The sequence below is a fragment of the Rhineura floridana genome, chromosome 2 (assembly GCF_030035675.1).
Source record: "Rhineura floridana isolate rRhiFlo1 chromosome 2, rRhiFlo1.hap2, whole genome shotgun sequence".
In the NCBI taxonomy this organism is placed as follows: domain Eukaryota; kingdom Metazoa; phylum Chordata; class Lepidosauria; order Squamata; family Rhineuridae; genus Rhineura; species Rhineura floridana.
The window spans coordinates 79637037-79658988 of record NC_084481.1 but is presented as its reverse complement, the minus strand read 5'-3'; the positions used below and the strand labels follow the sequence as shown (position 1 = coordinate 79658988).

General features: G+C 41.2%; 1 protein-coding gene across 8 annotated transcripts in view; it reads left to right on the top strand.

Annotated features, from left to right (window-relative positions):
- Positions 1-21952, top strand: part of KALRN (kalirin RhoGEF kinase) — an 872788-nt gene that overhangs the window by 480462 nt on the left and 370374 nt on the right. The gene's annotated exons all lie outside the window — the stretch shown is intronic.

Here is a 21952-nt window from a genome sequence, read left to right as displayed (position 1 = left end):
AAGATTAGGCCATTGTAGCCCGAAAGTTGGCTTGGAGGCTGTTCTGGAAAACTTCAGAAAATAATCTTTCTGTTGCCTTATGCTGTTTAGGCTGGTGTACTGAAATATAAAATAACTTTCATAGACTCTATCATATAAGGTGATACCACTGATTACATAACTATTGTAGGAAAACCTTTAAAATTATTTTGGAGTTTGTGAGCAGGTAATTAGCGCTCAGACAGACCACTGTGTGTACCTTACAGAGAGTTAATAGAAAAAAGTAACAGCAAGAATAAAATAAATGATATCCCTAGGTTATTATCTAGATGATTTCAGCTTTGTATGGTCATAAGTGGTGTGCAGAAAGTGTACTAGAAATAGTTGTTTACCTTTCTCCAGAATATGAGAACAAATACAGGCACAGCTGTTGAAATTAGCAGGGAACAAATCCAAAATTAACTAAACAAATTATAGTGCAGTTGTTGGGCTGGTTCAGACATAACATGCCTGGCTTAATAACCCTTTGTGGAGTGGATGGGTTGGTGGAGTCTGAGGATAAGTGGAAAAGTATCTCCTCGTTCAAGCAGAACTGCCTTTCTGCTCATGCATGATATCTCTGGGTCTAACATATAATACAAGCTTCTTGCTTGAAATAGTTTGAATAGTTCTAGACAATTGTGTGGTAAGAAAGTGAAGGTGCTCCCTCTGGGAAGATATAGATACTCCAGATACAGAATCAGTACATGCCTATGGGGGGAGATATATGAGGCCTACCTTTGAATGTTGTAAGCATGGGAAGGGAAAGCACAACTTTCTGAATCCACTCTCAGAGTGGGTCCTCTCACTCCACAGTTATTATTTGGATGGAGGTGATTATTGCAATGCTTACCAAAACACTCCACAACCCCCCAGTTTCCATAGGGACAATCGTACTAGTCTGTTGCAGTAAAACCAACAAAATCACGTGGTACATTAAAGACTAATAACTCCATTAAGACATAATCTTTTGTAGACTACAGTCCACTTCATCAAATGCATGAAGTGTTACATACACATGGTTGGGTAGGGGCTAGCAATTATAAGAACATATGAAGATCCTGCTGGATTAGACCATCTAGTCCAGCATCCCGTTTTTACAGTGGCCAAAAAGATACCTGTGGGAAGCTCAAAAGCAGGAGTTGGAGGCAGTGTAAACAATGAGATCAGAGGGAAATTAAATGCACAAAGTACAGAGACAGATAATTACATAATTAACGGTGGCCATCCATAAAATAGACATCTTAGCATTGGTAAGCCAATTAACACATGATTTAAAAAAAATACCTTTGTCCTGATTTACTCAAGAAGTAATAGCACTGAACTTCTTGATTAACTGTAAATCAGTGTTTTCACATTGCAGTCTCCCCTTGAAGTTCCTTTGACCATGGTTAGCCACTTTAAGATCAGTTAAAGTGTTGTGGGAGGCTGAAATGTTCCCTCTGTGTTTTTTCTATATTGCCATTTCTGATATCAGATTTGTTGCACTGCAAAGCCCTGAAGGCATGGATCAGTCATGCATGCATGGTATGTCCAGGGAAGCTGCAGTGCCTCTAAAATCGTCTATCAAATTTTGCTCTGGATTTTGGAGTTCCAAATTACCTGGTCTTGTTTCCCAAGTGGAACCAATTAATTAGCAATATTATTCCACTCCCCCCCCGCAAATGTACAGCAGATAGATATGCAATGAAAGGAACAGCCAACACATTTTGACAATGGGGCACATGGCTCCTTTTTTCAACCCCCTTTCCTCATTCTCACGTCTTGGAGTATAGTGAAGTAACATAGATGCAAAGCTGCAAATGAGGGAATGCCCTGGTGGTCCTAGACAAGCCATAGTTTCTCAGCCTCAACCCCCTCCCCCATTTGTGAGATTTCAATATGGATATTACAATACTTACAGGATTGTTGTAATGATTATGACAAGATAAAGTTTGTGGAGTATGTGAATATTCACTAATAGGCAAAAAACCTTGCGGTTTAAGAACATACCTATAGCCGACAGCTATTCCATCAAACTTTAAAAAGCAGGGAAATTGGGCAGCTATAGTGAATGCATCAGGGGAGCAGGAGACCTGATCTCCTCTCTGAGATATTGTACTGCCCTACAAATTGGTCAAAATGCAAACACCATTTGGGTTGGTCTTTCACAGTCCAATCCACTTCCTGTGTAGCTTGGAATAATTTGGTAACAATATCAAATTCAATACCTCAGAGAGGAGTTCAGGTCTCCTGCTCCCCTGGTGCATTCACTATAGCTGCCCAATTTCCCTGCTTTTTAAAGTTTGATAGAATAGCTGTGGGCTATAGGTACATTCTTAAACCGCAAGGTTTTTTGCCTATTAGTGAATTTCCCTGCTTTTTAATCCGGGAGGTAAGAAATGGGATCCTGTGCAGGTTTGCTGAGAATGGATTGATCATTTGCATGCTTATTGAGTTCAATGGGATTTACTCCCCTGCAATCATGCTTAGGATAGGTGAAACTGACCACAGAGGATAGGGAGGGGAGGAGGAGGAGGAGGGAGGGGAGGAAATGCAGAGGGGAGGACTGGGAGGGGAAGAGGCAGGATGGAGAGGAGAGGAGGACAGGTTTGATCATTTGCATGTTTATTAAATTCAGTGCGATTTACTCTCATGCAGTCATGCTTAGGATAGGTAAAACTGACCGGGGGAAGGAGGGAGGGAGGGCTGGAGTGGGCAGGGGAGAAGGAAGGGAGAGGAGAGGAGAGGGGAAAAGCAGGTCTGATCATTTGCATGCTTATTTTCAATGGGATTTACTCCTATGCAATCTTGGATGGGATAGGAAACACTAACCATGGGGGAGTAGGAGTAGGAGTGGGAAGGAGCGTATTGGAGGGGGGCAAAAGAAGGTGGAGGGGAGAGCAGGTTTGATCATTTGCATGCTTATAGAGTTCAATGGTATTTACTTCCGTGCAATCATGTTTAAGATAGGTAAAACTGACCATGGGGAGGAGGAAGGGGAGGAGGGGGAAGGGGAAAGAGGGGATTGGAAGGGGATGGGGAGTGAGGGGCAAAGAAAGGGGGAGGGAAGGGGCAAGAGGAGGGGATAGGAGGAAAGAGAAGGGAGGGTGGGTTTGATCATTTGCATATTTTTTTAGTTCAGTGGGATTTATTTCTATGCAATCATGTTTGAAAATGAAAATGGACTGCCTTCAAGTCAATCCCCACCTATTGCGACCCTTTGAATAGGGTTTTCATGGTAAACGGTATTCAGAGGTGATTTCATCATTGCCTTCCTCTGAGGCTAAGAGGCAGTGACTGGCCCAAGGTCACCCAGTCAGCTTCATGGCTGTGTGGGGATTCGAACCCTGGTCTCCCAGGTCATAGTCCAACACTGACCCAGGGAAGGGGCAGGGGGTTGGAGGGGAGGAGATTGGGTGGGTGGGCACTGGGCAGAAGGGAAGCCCCTTTCCTTTCCAAAAGGAAAAAAATTGTAAACAGAATCATTCTTTTTCAGGCTTTCCCCCACCTTTTTATTCTACAGTAGACACATGTAGCCTCCCACCCCAATTTAAACCAAAGCTTTCCCTGGCCACATCCACACCAGGCCTTTATTTCACTTTGGACAGTCATGGCTTCTCTCAAAGAATCCTGGGAAGTGTAGTTAGTGAAAGGTGCTGAGAGTTGCTAGGAGATGCCCTGTTCCCCTCACAGACCTTCAATCAGAGTGGCTGACCGTTAAACCATTCTCTCAGGGGAATAGGAGTCTCTTAGCACCCTTCACAAACTACACTTCCCAGGATTCTTTGAGGGAAGCCATGACTGTCTCACATGAAATCAAAGTCTGGTGTGGGTGTGGCCCTCTGATTAGGCAAGCCCAGCAGCTGTGAGGCTTTTAGAACTCTGACAGTTGGTTCTTACTGAGCATGCTCTGCGCTATCATTGGGTCCCAGCCAAAATTTATTAAATTAATTAAAAATCAGCCAGGCATTTTTTAAACTTTTAAACTGCAGCAGATGAAGGTCAGAGTATGGGGCAAGGTCAGTATTAGGATTACAGGTACTCTGTGAACATGGCTGATTTTTAATGAATGACAACAGATTATAACTCTCAGAGAAAAAAGTCCAAAAGGGCTCTGAGGTTTTTCTCTCTCTTTTTACACTTTGAACTGTCTATTCCCTCTGACTGTTTTGTGTATTGCCATGAAAATTGACAGGGTTGTTAAGCAAGCGTTTCTGAGTTCAGGACTATAAGTTATGTAAGGTTTTGTTTTGAAATGAGCTTATGGGAAGCATCAGAATGGCATGGGGGTATTTTCAATTTAACATTGCGGAATGTGAAAAATCCCCGCTGGCTATAGTATACAGCCACTCTCGTGGCGGTATAATTCAAAAGCACAGTTAAATTTTTATCATCATGATCATCACTCTTAAATGGGCCGCCCGTTATCTCCACATCTTTTCTTCTTTAAAATATCACTGCTGCTTCTAATACCTCCTTCCCCTTTCCCCAACATTCCTCCCCATTAGCAAATAAGACGTTCACATTTGGGAGTTATTGTGCAGATCCAATATGTACAAGAAACACAGAAACCAGTATTGATTCAACAAACCTGGCAAATGTGCCTGTAATCCTTTCTAAATACAGTAGAAAGGAAATACCTTTTGTTTTGCCAGAATGCAGAGGCAGATGTTTGTTTCAATTACTATATTGATTCAGTTCTGAAACCTTTACACTAATCTTGAAATAAGATATGCATGTCTTTGAGAAGACATAAATGTCACAATGCATTTATCTCTACGTACACTGCTACAAAATAGCTGCCAGTGGCTTAGCTTCTATGCCTATACAAATTTCTACACAAGTAGAAGTTGTAAGAGCAGTGAGGGTAGATCCATACATGCCAGTCGTTTCCATGACATTGTATCCCCATGTTACCAGTAATTACCAGAAATGACCACATATGAACCATGATTATTTATTCATTTTATGACCCTTTTTGAAGGCAGTGCAAAAGTACATGAAATCCATCAATAAAATTTAAAACATGTAAAAATAAGTCCAAACACATAATCATGAAGCCACAGAACTAAAGAGCACATTTTTGTGTGATAGAAAGTTTTAGAGGGAAGATTAGGGTCACCTCCCCAAGCTTCTGAAAGAGGATAGTGAAGTAGCCAGACAGACTTAGGCAGAGGGTTCTACGTAATGGGGCATAAGAAGCTGCCTCAGTGTCAGTATACTGGTTTCAATTTAGAATTCTTAATTATTAGAATTATTAATTACTAATGTTAGAATTAGTATCACAAACAGAAATCAGAGATGGATTAATCGATATGTTTATTTGGACTATGGTTATGACAATAAGATTATTATTATTATTAACGAGATGGATTAATCGACGTGTTTATTTGGAGAAAAATTGATAGATATATTTCTTAAAGAATTGAAACCTCTCTTTGACTTTTTGTGGAAAGAATAAAGTAATGTTTATGAGATTTGATGATTAATTAAGATAACTACTGGAGGAAAGTGATTTTATAATATAATTTAAGAGACAGGATTGTTATATATTGTAGACCTACAACTGATTTGATCTGCGACAAATGGGAAGTCAACATTTTATTTTTTTGTTGAATCATTTTTGTTTTGTTTTGTTTTTTGTCTTTGAATGTTTTATGATTTTGTTTTGTATGTTTTATGAAAATTTGAATAAAAATTATTGTAAAAAAACAAACAAACAAACAGAAATCAGTGGACTCTTGGTGAATGTGTACTTATAGTATCTCTTGGAGGTTGAAAATTGTTGCAGCATCTTTAGTCATAATCTGTACTAAATGAGCACTTATTGGTTCCAATCCCTCCTTTGAAACGGTGACTGGAAAAAGCCATCTTGTCAATTTAGGACGCTTCTAGTACCCGGGAATAAAGGTGTGGAGGTGGGTGATGAGAATCTGTGAGTGATATACATTTATTTAATCTGCCATTCAGAATACAGTAGTGTTTGCCAGAACTGCTTAAGGAGTCAGTGATACAAATGGGACCTGCAACAAAATATTGCCCTATATCCTCATCCCCTAATAGAAGTGTTCCTGTTCAAGATTCTGGCTAGCCAGCCACATCTTCCTTTGGGATGCTATATGATATTAGTGTCTCAAGGAAGCAAGTTCACTTTTCGTCTCCCTACTGCAGTTTTCGCTTGTGTTTTCTAGTTGATACTCAACATACATTCCTTGAAAGGTGGATTTAAAAAAATGTCTTTTAAAAAATGTCTACACTTAGTATCAAAAGGAATGTTCCAAGGCATTGGTCCAAGAATATCTTACAGGTGACTATTGATGTCAGGCTGAGCAGTTAATAAGCTTTACATTATCCACAGCTTGCATTGAAACGGAAGAAAATTATTCTAAACTTCAAGCAATGATGCTTAAATACAGCAGTATAATGCTACAACACCCTGTTTTTAAATATTTTCATTTTCATGCAACGATATTTCCTTAGGATATTCTGTAGGGCTCATTCTTTAACTATGCCTTGTCATTTGCATAATTTGATTTGAACTTTCATTTGAAAATACGTTTGAACTGTAATAATTTTCTTTTCCCTGGAGTTCCTAATCAGAACAGATTACTCTACTTGTGCTTTAAAATGGTTCTGATTAGAGAGTTGTCATTACCTTTACAATTTTTTCAATATCTATGTGTTAGTGATCCTGTATTTTTTTTAAGATATATTATTTATATATACCAGGAACAATATCTGATGGTCCTTCCAGGGAACAGAATCTGAAGATCTTAGAATGGATTAAGGCTGATCTCTAAACCAAATGTAATACAAATGAGCACCCAAAGTGAAACCCTTTGGAATCCTACTGATTTCATGGGGGCAGGGACTTGTGACTGTGTGTAACTCTTCTATTAAAATCAGTAGTAATATAATGTTCTTACCTTTTGATGGATCATGCCAAATACTTTGAAAAGTAACAAAGCCTCCAGGGTGGTTTAACAATCAATCCCTCTTCACATGGAACTCTGGGAATCCTATCTCTGTGAGAGGATTATGGGCTCCTCACAACTCTCAGCATCATTAACAAACTACAGTTCCCAGGATACTTTGGGGAAAGCCACGGCCGTTTAAAGTGGTATAATACTACTTCAAATGTATTGTGCAGATTGAGCCACAGTGTGCAACAGCTGTGAGAAAGGCAAATTCCATGTTATAGATTATTAGGCCCCCTCTAGGATGCACACCTTAATGTGGTGAGGGGGTTTGAGAGTGTTGAAGAAGCTAAGAGCAATGCTGTCAGGAGTCTAGACCAAGAATCTAGACTCCTAGCAGGGGCACCCGAGGTGGAATGGTCAAAGCTGAAACACCAGACTAAGATGCATCCAAACTCAGAGGAAGGCAATGGTAAACCACCTCTGAATATCTCTTACCACGGAAACCCTATGAACAGAGTATCCAAAATGCAACACGAGATAGTGCTGGAAGATGAGACCCCCAGGTCAGAAGGCACTCACCTAGCTACTGGGGAAGAACAAAAGACAAGTACGAATAGTGCTGTGACTAATGACGCAACTGGGTCAAAGCCAAAAGGAAGCCCAGAGGCTGATGCACACAGATGCGAAAGGAGAGTCCAGAGCTGTACGACACACACAATAAGAACATGGAATGTGAGAAGCATGAACCAGGGAAAGTTAGAAATTGTCAAGCAAGAAATGGAACGCATCAACATTACAATACTTAGTGTGAGTGAACTAAAATGGACGGGAATGGGACATTTTCAATCAGGCAACTACAAAATATTTTATGCAGGAAATGAGAAATTAAGAAGAAATGGAGTTGCTTTAATAGTGAGAAGTGATGTAGAAAAAGCAATTAGGAGCTATAGCGCAAGGTCTGAGAGAGTGATATCAATGAGATTAAACGGGAAACCTATCAACTGTCATCCAAGTCTACACTCCAATGGCAAACACAGAAGAAGAGGAATTGGAGAGATTTTACGGAGAAGTACAGGAAGAAATTGATCACACACCAGAACAAGATGTGCTGAAAATCATGGGGGACTGGTATGCAAAAGTAGGGAACAGAAAAGAACTAGAAATTTTGGAAAAATGGGGCTTAGAAGATAGAAATGAAGCAGGAGAGAGACTAATTGAATTCTGTGAAGCCAATAATTTGTTTCTTGCAAACACATTTTTTGAGCAACCGAAAAAATGAATGTACACGTGGACATCACCAAATGGTCAATATAGGAATCAAATTGATCATATAATTGGTAGCAGAAGAAGGAGAAGTTCCATACTTTCTGTGGAAACAAAGCCAGGAGCAGACTGTGGTAATGTCAACAATCAGAGTAAAACTAAAGAAGAAGAATAAAGCAATCATAATACCAAAATACAATTCAAGTAACATCCCAGAAGAATATAAAGATCAAATAAGTAACAGATTTGAGGCTTTAAAATTAGTTGATAGAGAACCAGAAGAACTATGGCTTGAAGTCAGAGACATATCAGCGAAGAGTGCAAGAACAACTAAGGTTGGCCAAAGTAAGATGGCTCAGCCCGAAGGAATTGTGGGAATATTATGTATAGGTTCCTGGGATGATCTGAGCTGGGAAAAATTAGGGCATCTCATACCATCCAGCTGCAACTTGTTGTTCTAACAGGAAGGCAGCTAAATATTATCTGTAGTGCCTGGTACCAAAGTCAGGAGGCCTGAGTAGCTGTAAATTAGTAGGCCTGCCCTTGTGGTGAACTTTTAGGCTATTCCATCATCAAGAGGTGTCATGATTGGTTAATTGGCCCTCTAGTTTTGGCTGGGGAAATTCCCATAAAAAGAGGGGCTACCCTTCAGGTAGTTCTCCCGTCGCATTGTATCCTGACTTACCAATGTGATGTCCAGTGGTATAAGGAGCCACGTGGGGACCAGCTCTTATACTTTCCTGTTGTATTTAGCTTAGGCTAAGTAAGTTTTGTTATGTTATGGCTGTGTGTACCTCTCACTGTATTTTGTATGGATGTTGACTACACCTAGCCATGTTTAAGGGCGTTCGGGTTTAAAGGAATTTGTATGCTGCTCTTTTATGTGCACTTTTATTATATTTAATTATTATTTTGCTGTGGTCTATAAGAGTTTCATCTCACTCACCAAGCACTATGTCCATGCAGTTACTGGCCTGGAGTGTTTGCACCTTGTGCTGGGCCAGAGGGACAGGCTGGGAATCCTTTTGGTGTGCCACCCACCTTGCTGCCCAATGGCTTCCCTAACTGAGCTGACGGAAGTGGTCTCGGAGGTATTGCTGAGATCCCCCAGACTATTAGTACTGAGGGATGTCAACATCCATGCCGAGGCTACTTTGTCTGGGGCAGCTCAGGACTTCATGGCTTCCATGACAACCATGGGGCTGTCTCAATATGTTAGTGGCCCAACACATATGTCGGGGCACACTCTAGACCTTATCTTTGCTACTGGACATGGGGATAGTGATCTGGATGTGGGGAATCTTACATCTTTCCCTTTGTCATGGACAGATCACTGCTTGTTGAAGTTTAGACTTTCAGTAGCCTTTCCCCTTTGCAAGGGTGGGGGACCTATTAAATTGGTCCGCCCCCGGAGACTAATGAATCCTGAAGGTTTTCAAAGGGCTCTGGGGGATTTTCTGGCTGATAGGACTGGCGCTCCTGTTGAAGCCCTGGCTGATCTGTGGAATGTGGAGATGACCCGTGCTGTTGACACGATCGCTCCTGCGCGCCCTCTCCTATGTAGAGCTCATACAGCTCCTTGGTACACACCAGAGCTGAGAGCGATGAAACAAAATAGGAGGCGGCTTGAGCGGAGATGGAGATGAACTCCCGACGGATGCAATCATGCGCTGGTTAGTGCTTTTACCAAGCTGTATGTAGGAGCGGTGAGGGCGGCGAAAAAACAACATTTTGCTGCCACTATTAAGTCATCTCTTTGCCGCCCAGCGGAGCTTTTTAGAGTTGTCTGAGGGCTACTCCATTCTGGCCTTCAGGACACGGTAGAATCATCGGTGGCCCGCTGTAATGAGTTTGCTGAGCACTTTCAGCGTAAGATCTCATGCATCCGCCGGGACTTAGACTCCCAATTTATAGCAGCTGATCCTAATGAGGTGTCCGGAGCACAGTCTTGTTATGTTTTATTGGATGAGTTCCAGTTGGTTCAGCTCAAGGACATGGACAAGGTGCTTGGACAGGTACGTGCAACCACTTCGGTACTGGATCCTTGCCCCTCCTGGCTAATAAAAACTAGCAGGAATGGAACAGTTGGCTGGGCCAAGGAAGTGATAAACGCCTCTTTATGAGAGGGAGTGGTCCCTGGCTGTCTGAAAGAGGCAGTGGTGAGACCACTTCTGAAAAAACCTTCCTTGGACCCAGAAAATTTCAACAGCTACAGACCGGTAGCGAATGTTCCATTCCTGGGCAAGATCTTGGAACGAGTGGTTGCTGGCCAGCTCCAGGCGCTATTGGATGAAACCGATTATCTAGATCCATTTCAATCGGGTTTTAGGCCCGGTTTTGGCACTGAGACGGCCTTGGTCACCCTGTTTGATGACCTATGTCGGGAGAGGGACAGAGGGAGTGTAACTCTGTTGATTCTCCTTGATCTCTCAGCAGCTTTTGATACCATCGACCATGGTATCCTTTTGGAGAGGCTCGCGGAGTTGCGAGTTGGAGGTACTGCTTAGCAGTGGTTCCGCTCCTACTTGGCGGGCCGTCTCCAGAAGGTAGTGCTTGGGGAACATTGTTCGACACCGTGGGCTATCCAATGTGGGGTCCCGCAGGGTTCGGTTTTGTCTCCCATGCTTTTCAACATCTACATGAAGCCGTTGGGTGCGGTCATCAGGAGTTTTGGGGTGCGTTGTCATCAGTATGCTGATGACACGCAGCTCTACTTCTCCTTTTCATCCTCTTCAGGTGAGGCTGTCGATGTGTTGAACCGTTGCCTGGCCGCGACAATGGACTGGATGAGAGCTAACAAACTGAGGCTCAATCCTGACAAGACTGAGATGCTGTTGGTGGATGGTTTCTCTGATCGGATGGTGGATATATACCCTGTCCTGGATGGGGTTACACTCCCCCTAAAGGAGCAGGTTCGTAGTCTGGGAGTCTTCTTAGACTCTTCCCTTTCACTTGAGGCTCAAGTAGCCTCGGTGGCACGGAATGCGTTCTACCAACTTCGGTTGGTAGCCCAGCTACGTCCCTATTTGAGCAAGGAGGACCTTACAGCAGTTGTACATGCTCTGGTAACCTCGCGTTTGGATTACTGCAATGCGCTCTACGTAAGGCTGCCTTTGAAGACAGTTCGGAAGCTACAGCTAGTGCAAAATGCGGTGGCCAGATTGTTAACAAGGACCAAGCGGTCCGAGCACATAACACCTGTTCTGGCTCGCCTGCACTGGCTACCAATATGCTTCCGGGCCAGATTCAAAGTGTTGGTATTAACCTATAAAGCCCTATATGGCGCGGGACCATGATACCTTACGGAATGCCTCTCCCGATACGAACCGGCCCGTACACTATGTTCTACTACGAAGGCCCTCCTCCGGGTTCTGACTCATCGAGATGCCCGGAGGGTGATGACAAGATCTAGGGCCTTCTCAGTGGTGGCCCCTGAACTCTGGAACAGTCTCCCCGAGGAGGTGTGCTTGGTGCCGACATTGTTATCCTTTCGGCGCCAAGTTAAAACCTTCCTCTTTTCCGAGGCATTTTAATTTTAATTTTAATTTAAGATAACCTAATTTTAAATCTGTTGTAATTGATTTTAGATTGTTTTATTTTTATATGTCCTTGTTGTATTCTACTGTGTATTTTATTGTATTTCTTGTGTTCACCGCCCAGAGAGCTATTGCTAGTCGGGCGGTATAAAAGTCTAATAAATAAATAAATAAATAAATAAAATTTTATTATATTTAATAAACTACCTCATATTACTTGGTGTGTGTTACTTGGGGCTTTGGCTCTGAAACCAGTTCTTTGACTATAAAGCTACTGACTACTGATTTGGGTTTGGGTGAGAGCAGAGTGTAACATTTGGCTCTTGCTCTTTGGAATCTCTATCAGTCTATTGGTGCCCTTGACTCGGGACAATTGCCCTGGGGTTAGGGGGTTGGACCAGGGTCATTTGAGAAAGACGATATAGCATATTTAGGGAAATGTTGAAAGGAGGCTGTGATGTTAGCGGCGAAGACAACCATACCTGATGACTGCATGAGAACATGTGTGCCAAAGAAAATGGCTGAAGGAGAAGAAGATGAACAAAGGATGCACAGAGACTCTGAACCCTTGCTGAAGCAAGAGGAAGCAGAAGCTCAGAGGAACTGCAAGGAAGAAAAAGAACATGTGTGAGAGTGTCCTCAGATGAAAGCCTTAGTGAATGTACCACCATATTATCCTGAATTTAGTGAGTGAAGAGAAGCATGAGAAGTGATGTAGCAAGAGCAATTAGGAGCTACAATGCAAGGTCTGAGCGAGTGATATCAATGAGATTAAATGGGAAACCTATCAACATAACCATCATCCAAGTCTATCCTCCAATGGCAAATGCAGAAAAAGAGGAATTGGAGAGATTTTACGCAGAAGTACAGGAGGAAATTGATCACACACCAAAACAAGATGTGCTGATAATCATGGGAGATTGGAATGCAAAAGTAGGGAACAGAGAACAATTAGGAATTGTGGGGAAATGCGGCCTAGGAGACAGAAATGAAGCAGGAGAAAGACTTCTTGAATTCTGTGAAGCCAATAATTTGTTTCTTGCGAACACATTTTTTGAGCAACTGAAAAGACGACTGTACACATGGACATCACCAAATGGTCAGTATAGGAATCAAATCGATTATATAATTGGTAGCAGAAGATGGAGAAGTTCCATACTTTCTGCGAAAACAAGACCAGGAGCAGACTGCGGTACAGATCATGAACTGGTCATATCAAAAATCAGAATAAAGCTAAACAAGACCAACAAAGCAATCATAATGCCAAAATACAATTTAAATAACATCCCAGAAGAATATAAAGATCAAATAAGGAACAGGTTTGAGGCTTTAAACTTAGTTGACAGAGAACCAGAAGAACTATGGAATGAAGTCAGAGATGTTATCAGGGAAGAATGCAAAAAGACAATACCTCTCGTTAAAAAGAGAGAAAGACCTCAGTGGATGACTGAAGACACTCTTAAATAGTTCAAGAGAGAAGGAAAGCAAAAGGAGATAGAAACACAGTTAGAACCCTAAATGCAACAATACAGCGATGAGTACGAAGGGACTAAGAGAACTGTTACAATAGTTACTGTATAGAAATAGAAGAGGACAACAAAAGGGGTTGAACAAGAGCCCTGTTCCAAAAGATTAGAGAAATTAAAGGGAAATTTAAACCAAGAGTAGGAATGTTGAATAATCAACAGGGAAACACACTAACTGACCGAGATGAAATAAAAGGAAGATGGAAGCAATACACTGAAGAACTCTATAAAAGAGATGCCAGGATGACAGATTAATTCACGGAGGAACCGTATGATGAACAACCAGAAATTTTAGAATGCGAGGTGAAAGCTGCTCTTAAAATACTTGGAAGAAACAAATCACCAGGAACAGATGGCATACCAATAGAGTTGCTACAAGCTACTGAGACTGAATCTGTCCAGATTTTGACAAAAATTTGTCAACAAATAATGGCCCACAGACTGGGCAATATCCCATGCAAGTAAAGTAATGCTCAATATTCTACAACAAAGGCTCTTACCATATTTGGAGCAAGAAATGCTAGATGTCCAAGGTGGATTTAGAAAGGGAAGAGGCACCAGAGATCGTATTGCAAACATACATTGGATAATGGAACGGACCAAGGAATTTCAGAAGAAAATCACCCTGTGCTTTATAGATTACAGCAAAGCCTTTGATTGTGTAGATCATGAAAAACTATGGAATGCTTTAAAAGAAATGGGGGTGCCACAGCATCTGATTGTCCTGATGCACAACATATACTCTGGACAAGAGGCTACTGTAAGGACAGAATATGGAGAAACCGATTGGTTCCCCATCGGAAAGGGTGTGAGACAGGGGTGTATTTTATCACCCTATTTATTTAATCTATATGCAGAACATATCATATGGAAAGCAGGATTGGACCAAGATGAAGGAGGTGTGAAAATTGGAGGGAGAAATACCAATAATTTAAGATATGCAGACGATACCATATTAATAGCAGAAACCAGTAATGATTTGAAATGAATGCTGATGAAAGTTAAAGAGGAAAGCACAAAAGCAGGACTACATCTGAACGTCAAGAAGACTAAAGTAATGACAACAGAAGATTTATGTAACGTCAAAGTTGACAATGAGGACATTGAACTTAAGGATTATCAATACCTCGGCACAGTCATTAACCAAAATGGAGATCATAGTCAAGAAATCAGAAGAAGGCTAGGAGTGGGTAGGGTAGCTGTGAGAGAGCTAGAAAAGGTCCTCAAATGCAAAGATGTGTCACTGAACACTAAAGTCAGGATCATTCAGATCATGGTATTCCCGATCTCTGTGTATGGATGTGAAAGTTGGACAGTGAAAAAAGTGGATAAGAGAAAAATCAACTCATTTGAAATGTGGTGCTGGAGGAGACCTTTGCAGATACCATGGACTGCAAAAAAGACAAATAATTGGGTGTTAGAACAAATTAAACCAGAACTATCACTAGAAGCTAAAATGATGAAACTGAGGTTATCATACTTTGGACACATAATGAGAAGACATGATTCATTAGAAACAATAATAATGCTGGGGAAAACAGAAGGGAGTAGAAAAAGAGGAAAGCCAAACATAAAGGAAGCCACAGACCTGAACTTACTAGATCTGAACAGGGTGGTTCAGGACAGATGCTCTTGGAGGTCGCTGATTCATAGGGTCATCATAAGTCGTAGTCGACTTGGAGGCACATAACAAAGATTATTAGGAACGGGACTGAAGATAAAACTGATAATATCATAATGACATTATACAGATCCATGGTGAGACCACCCTTGGAATGCTGTGTACAATTCTGGTTGCTCAGAAATGGATATTGTAGAAGTAGAAAAGGTTCAGAAAAAGGCAATGGAAATGATCAAGGAATTGTTGCAACTCCCCTATGAGCAAAGGTTACCACATTTGGGCCTTTTTGGTTTAGGGAAAAAAAGGCAAGGGGGGACATGATGGGGGTTCATAAAGCTACAAATGATGTAGAGGAAATGTATGGGAAGACGTTTTTACTCTCACTCTCATAATACAGTGCTAGAACTCAGGCATTCTATAAAGCTGAATGCTGAAAGAGTCAGGACAGATAAAAGAAAGTATTTCTTCACACAGCACATAGTTAAACTATGAAATGTGATTCCACAAGATGTAGTGATGCCACCAACTTGGATGGCTTTAAAAGAGGGTTAGACAAATTCATTGAGAGTAAGACTATCAGTGGCTACTAGCCATGATGGCTGTGTTCTAATTCCACAGATCCCCCTTCTTCTTTAAATGTGAATGAGAACATAAATTCATCGCATCCAGCACCCTGTTTCTCACTGTGGTCAACCAGAGGTATCTGGAACTTGGAAGTTAAATTATCATGATGACTAGCAGTCATTGACAAACTTTCTCTCCACAAATTTATCTGTTTAAGCCAATGGCTATCTTGACAAATTATGGCAGCAAGTTCCATAAATCAGTTACATGCTGTGTGAAGAAATACATCTTTATATCTGTCTTGAATTTCCTTCCAGTCAAGCGCATCGGACCAGCCTGAGTTCTGGTATTCTGAGAGAGGAAGAAAAACATCTACTTTTCTACACTACTCATAATTTTATAAACCTCTGTCATGTCACTCCTTAGTCTCCTTCTTTCTAAATTAAAAGGTAATCTTTCCTTGTATGGAAGGTGGTCCAACCCCCTGATAATTTTAGTTACCGTGTTTGCACATTTTTGAGTTCTAACATTGTCCTTTTTGGAGATGCAAGACGTAAATGTAGATAAAATACCCGTGGCTTCCCCATCATCACATACAATTTAGATTATTGTTAGGCTGGGTGAAGTGCAATATTTAATGGATAAAATTAGGCTTGTGCTAAATGTTCTCCATTTGGGGGATGGTAGGGAGGAGGAGGGAGAAAAACTGTCCTCCAGAAATCAAGAGGGGTATGGGGTGAAAAGTTCAGGGGGGTGTCCAAGGGTTTCTTTTTTTAAAAAAAGCCACTTTAAAGCTGCGTTACTCCAAAATTTCCCACCTACCATGTCCTTTGAAAATTGCTGGGTGAACATTCCCTTCTTTGCAGATGACACTGTGTGATGTTGTGTCATTGCTATGTCATTGTATAACAAAAAGAAGGCTGGCCCTACCATCACACAACATTGTGCCTAGGGAAGGGAATATTCATCTGGCAATTTCAAGCGCATAGCAGCCTAAACACTTGGCATTTTAAATGTTTTTTAAAAAGAAAAGAAAAGGAACTTTCAGACCCCTCATCTAATTGTAAGTAAATGACTCCCCCCTTCATCCACCAACAAAGGAATCAGAACTACTCCATTCAAATTTCATGGGAAACAAAACTGTTGTGAAGGTGATGATGGGGACCTGGGCCCATTTTGACAGACTTCTATTGACAAGGAATATTGACAAAGCCTGGTCCAACATTACTTTTCCCTGTTCATATCATTAAGGAGCAAATACAGAAGCAAGGGGGGGAAGGGCAGAATTTGACTTCATTATGTCAAAAGGGTCAGAGGCTAATCTAAAATGGAACTTTCAGAGCAACCTATGCTGATTCACCAGTACTCTCCACTGGACTCATGTCTTGCTTGTTCCAACATTCTAAAGCAGCCTTTCCCAACCAGTGTGCCTCCAGATGTTGTTGGACCACAACTCCCATCAGCCTCAGCCAGCATTGCCAATGGTCAGGAAAGATGGGAATTGTGGTCCAACAACATCTGGAGGCACACTGGTTGGGAAAGGCTGTTCTAAAGGCTTATGTCTTCCATTGAGGAGCCATTTTAACCCCAGCACTCTACTTCCATCTTTAAGATAAATAACATTGCAATTGGCTGACAGTGACTTTGATCAACAACAAGTTTTAGATAATAGCAACTTAGTTAAATCAGAGTTTCTCTGCATTACATTTTAAAGAGAACAGCTGTTTTTATGCTACATCGTGATATCTCATGTTAATTGTTATATGAGGTTATTTGAACATTTGGAGTTGGCATCTTGGCCAGTGGGTGGAAAGTAGGTCTAATCTTTCTGCAGTCTTGGAAAACAGAAGAGCAAAGGAGCAAACGTGACAAGTTTTTTGAACTAAGAGTTCTGAGCCTTTCAGCAATACCAGCGACTGGCCTATTTTAAGCCATTATAGGAACTGTAAAGCAAACCAAAAACAATTTTCTGTAGAGTACACTTGCTTCTTCCTTGCAGGGCAGCACAGTATTATTACATGCTGTAAGAGATAACACATTTTCTGTCTTTCAGTGCAGGAACATGCACAGATTCAGTTATTTATAGCCCATTCAAACACAGCTTGGAAATACTGCTCTACAAGAAGCAAGTTGTTAGCATTTAAAAAAAGAAAAAGATTATTCCCTTCTCAACTAATAGTTTATTTATTTATTTATTTATTTATTTATTTATTTATTTATTGAATTTCTTAGTGGCCCATCTGGCTGGCTATCCAGCCACTCTGGGCAACGTACAAAATAAGCATACAGATACAATAAACATTAAAAATCTGGACACAAAGATAATAAAATCTTTGATACTCCTCTCCATTCCTGCAATTTCTTAAGACATAATTGTAAGAGCTAGAATATTTTTAATAGCATCATTGGTGACATTTCTCATATTAAATACTTAATCAACAAAGTAAGAACTTACCAAGGGGAAAATATGGTATGTCAGCAGGGAGAAGGGGTCAAAATGATTCATTGAATTGGCTCATGATAGTAAAAGAGCAAGCATTCAAGCTACACAAAACAGTCCAAATTATCAAGAAAACAAACTGGTCTTTTATTATTATTTTAATGGATTTTATGTCTACCTTTTAGGGTATATACTCTCCTAATGTGGCTTATGGCAATGCAATGCAATGCAATGCAGCATTAAAATTCCAAACTTTTAAAAATTGTAGTAAAAATTAACATAATACTTTATAGTAGCAGTCAAATTTAGCTAGATCATGTACCAAATGCTACTGTCCATTTATTCATGAGAGATGATGAGTGGGTGGTAGTCAGCTTCTAGCCAAGGATGGTGTGGGTAGGGATGTGGGTAAGATGAATAGGAGAAGGAATAGGTGGGGGACAGCTGCGGTGGTGCAATGCTGAGAACAGGCATGGTGCATCTGATCCCACATCCTCTGTGAAAAGCCCGCGCCACTTGTCGGGACCAAGTTCGAACTGCCCGCTTGGCAAGAGCGGTGGCACAGGAGGTGGAGGAGTAGTAGCCGGAGCCTCGTTGCACTTGCAGACCCCAGCACAAGTATGGCTGTGGCGGTGGGGAGACTCTCGGTGCGGTGCATGGCTGGCGTTTTGGTGGCTGTTGGCCAGAACCGGCTGCAACCTCGTCATGTAGAGGAGCCCTTGGAGACCAGAGACCTGATGGCTTATCCCCGGAACACCATTGTGCTGCCAGATGGCCTCTTTCTCAAGGAGGAGGAGTATTGCAAAGTCATCTTGGAGACTGAAACAACAGAAGCGGAAGGGTAGCCTCGTTGAATGCACCATGGATTACAACAGGACTCTCTTCCAAGTTGTTGGAACAGAGCGGGGCAGGGGATAAGTGAGGAAGTGTGATGGAATTTGCTGTGTTCGTATATTTATTTGTTAATAATTTGTATTAAGTATGAGTGTATTTGCATTATGGCTTCATTGTGTACTTTTTATAATACTTCTTGTGTTCTTTTTTTCTTGTACACCACTTAGAGATATTTTTATATATTAAGCGGTATAGAAATAGTCTAAATAAATAAATAAAATAAAGAAACAGTGGGCGGGGGAAAGGATTCTTTCTCCTTTCTTTTCTCTTCTCCCTCCCTTCTCTATTCCCTGGCTGCATGAGGGAACTGTACGTTGAACACTTGGATCACCTCATAGTTTTGAGGCAGTGCAGTGTGTTTTGAGCCATTGTGCTGCTGTTAAGTAATTTTAGACATATCCAAACTAATCACCAGCCCCATTTCTTCTAGCAGAAATTCATACTTTGAAACATCCATTTACAAACTCATCCCTTTCCTATTTGTCTCATATAAGCCCTCACTAAGGACTTGTTCTCGCTTGATACAGATGACCCTAGGGATCTAAGTCTTCTTAAAGCGTAGAGCCCAAGCCATTTAGACTGTGTACATGCACTTGTAGTTTGTATGATGAGGCTACTGTGGATCTGCACTCACCTCTTTTTGGTCAGATGTACAACCTTCCTTGGACTATTGAGCTCAGAAGCAAGTGGTTCTTCCTGTTTCTAGGAGAAGCCAGTGTGTAAAGTACTGATTCATTGGCCCTTGTGGCAATCATGAAGCCACTTCCCCACTCCACTTCCTGCCCTGAACATGTTTCAGGTAAAAAGATAAGATTTTTAGAAAGAGGTGCCAAATAATTTTTTAACCAGATAAGTTGAATTGAACAAAACAAAACCCTAAAGTCTGCCTGACACATATTTAGAGGGGCAAAGATCAGAACAGGATTTGGAGGTGATATGTGTGTCATTAGAGGAATCAATGTATTCTTTATGGGATGGTGATCATAAAAAAATGAGTTCATAATTCAGAAGTTTCATTTTATAATAGAAAGATGATTTATATAAGAATGGACATGCTACTTACATGCTGACTTTAAGGGATTTTTTCAGCATAATGTTGGCCTGAGAATAAAGAAAGAAAGAGTTGCAATTGCCTCTGCACTTAATTTTCTTCATTAATTTAGTTGTGCTGAAGAAAAGAATATTGATAGGTCTGCAAGGTTGCTCTTCCTTTCAAGGAGAAATCAGATTGCATGTTATTTTCCAAGTTTTGGATGATTATATATGGGAGGTAGGCCTCTAAACACTGTGGCATGGGAAGAAGGAGAGAAACAGGATTTGATTAGAAAATTATTCATAATAGCTCCTGGATTATCTCCCAGACTTTCTAGAAAGAGTTGTTTGCAGTCCACTGCATGCATATTTTTGGAGACGTTGCTGTGCAGAGAAAAGGCCACATAAACTGTGAGGGACTTTGTAAAGATTTTTCAGTGTTATGATCCATTCCAGTAAGCTGTGCTTGCATGTATAAGTATTGCTGTGGTGTGTATATTTTCTGAGGCAGAGAGATTCTCCAGATGTAGTATATGGAAATAATAATCCCATATCTGATAATGGCTCTGAATTTAGGGCAGGGTACAGCCATTTCACTTCAATGCTCTCTACTGTCATGTGTTTGTTGTGATTGTAGGTTAAACAGATTCTACTGATTGTTAGACGCACCTAAGACTTCTCCGATATTAAACTGGACTCTGAACTGAGTTCTAGAGAAGATTCAGCCCCTGCTGCAGCATTCCCATTTTGGGGTCTTACTGGAGACTATGGGGGATGGCAGAAATGACTCCTCAAAATGCCATGACAGGAACTGAGGTCTGAATGCTACTGCACATGTTTACACTTGATTCTAAGAATGTTATGAGACATGAGAAATACACTCCCATTTTGTGGCTAACTTGTGTTCATGTCCCTGCTGTAGCATTCCTTAGAGTCTTCCTTTGTACTCTCCCCACAACCCTGCTTCCAGTAAGTTGCTAGAAATGATGACAGTGGTATAGAGAGTTCCAAGAACACAATCTGTTGCAGGTAATGTGGCTATTTTCATATCCATTGCTCATTGGACCAGGAGAGTGTAGGGTCCGATCCAAAATAGACTCAGGGGAGCATGCCCACTTTATCTCAGAGCTTACTGAATCTCTCTAATACATTTGTTGCTTCACAAGTCACTTGAGCTTAAGGAGCAGGTAGGGGGAAGTTGTTTGCTCTTGTTGATTTTACCTAGAATTACCAGATTAATTGCAGAGAATATTGTTCCTGGTTACATGGATGAAAATCCAGACCCGACGTCAGTATAGTGGGACATTTGATGGAGCCTACACACCCAGGCACTGGATCCACTGCCATCTTTTGCTGCCACTTTCGGCCCATCAGTAATGCAGGCGCTGCTGGTCCTGGCAATGATTCGGTTGTCAGCCAGCCAGGCTGCAACCTGAGCAGTCTAATCTGGTGACTGCAATGGCTGGGGGCTGAGTGGATGCTGGATTCTTATTGGTGAGAATCCTGATGAGCCCCATATCTTACCTCCCACAATGTTGTGGTAGGTAAAATATGGTGCCTGCCAGCCAGCCATTTGACCTCAGCAGCTGCTTGCCTCCCAGCCAATTAGAGAACTACCACTGGGTAACACCGCACACTCACAAGGAAGAGGCTGATAGACACAGCAGCACTACCAGTGAGGGGGTAAGTGGTGGTGGGTGCTGGGCTTTCCTAAATCTGGAGCCTGAGAAAATCTCATATGTATAGTCTTACTTATCCTTGTAGTACTATTAAAAAGTTCTCTTTTGTGATTTTTGAAAAAAGAAAAAGTTTTCACTGTTAAGCTCTTACAAAAGGATAGTGCTTCCTCACAAAAATCCACCTCAGAAAATAAAGCATTTCAGCAGATTATAACCACTAAATGTCTCAAATTTTTGAAGACATACATATGTCAGACATATTAAGATACAACTGGTCCTGTCTCTGTCTTGTTCAAGTTATCTTAATTTCTTAATAAATACAAATTACAAGCATGCAATTGTTCACAGCAGAGAAATCCTTTCCTTTGATGGAATCATGCAAATGTAATCCCCTGCTCCCTCATTGCAAGAACTGTTTAGTGATCCCAGTTGTTGTTGTTGTAATTTGCTTTCACCAAATTTCTTAGTTTGCTGGAG